Below are 412 nucleotides of genomic sequence, written 5' to 3'. Positions count from 1 at the left end.
ATCAGTTCTTCACATCAGGTGGCCAAATTATTAGAGTTTCACCCTCAACATCAGTTCTTCCAATGTATATTCAGGACTAATTTCCCTTAGGTTTGACTGGTTGGATCCCCTTGCAGGCCAAGGGACTCTCAAGAGTCTTCTCCAGCACCACAGTTCAAAAGCATCAATTCTTCAGTGCTCAGCCATCTCTATGGTCCAACTCTCACATCTATACATGACTACTGGAAAAACCATAGCTCTTAGTAGACAGACCTTTGTTGGCAAAGTAATGTCTGTGCTTTTCAATATGCTGTCTAGCTTGGTCATAGCTTTTTCTTCCAAAGAGCAAGCGTCTTTTAATTTCATGGCTGCAGTCACCATCTGCAGTGATTTGGGAGCCCAAGAAAATAAAGTCTCTCACTGTTTCCCTGTC

Source organism: Bison bison, unplaced genomic scaffold (genome assembly GCF_000754665.1).
Source record: "Bison bison bison isolate TAMUID 2011002044 unplaced genomic scaffold, Bison_UMD1.0 scf7180017860578, whole genome shotgun sequence".
NCBI lineage: Eukaryota > Metazoa > Chordata > Mammalia > Artiodactyla > Bovidae > Bison > Bison bison.
This window is presented reverse-complemented; position numbering follows the sequence as displayed.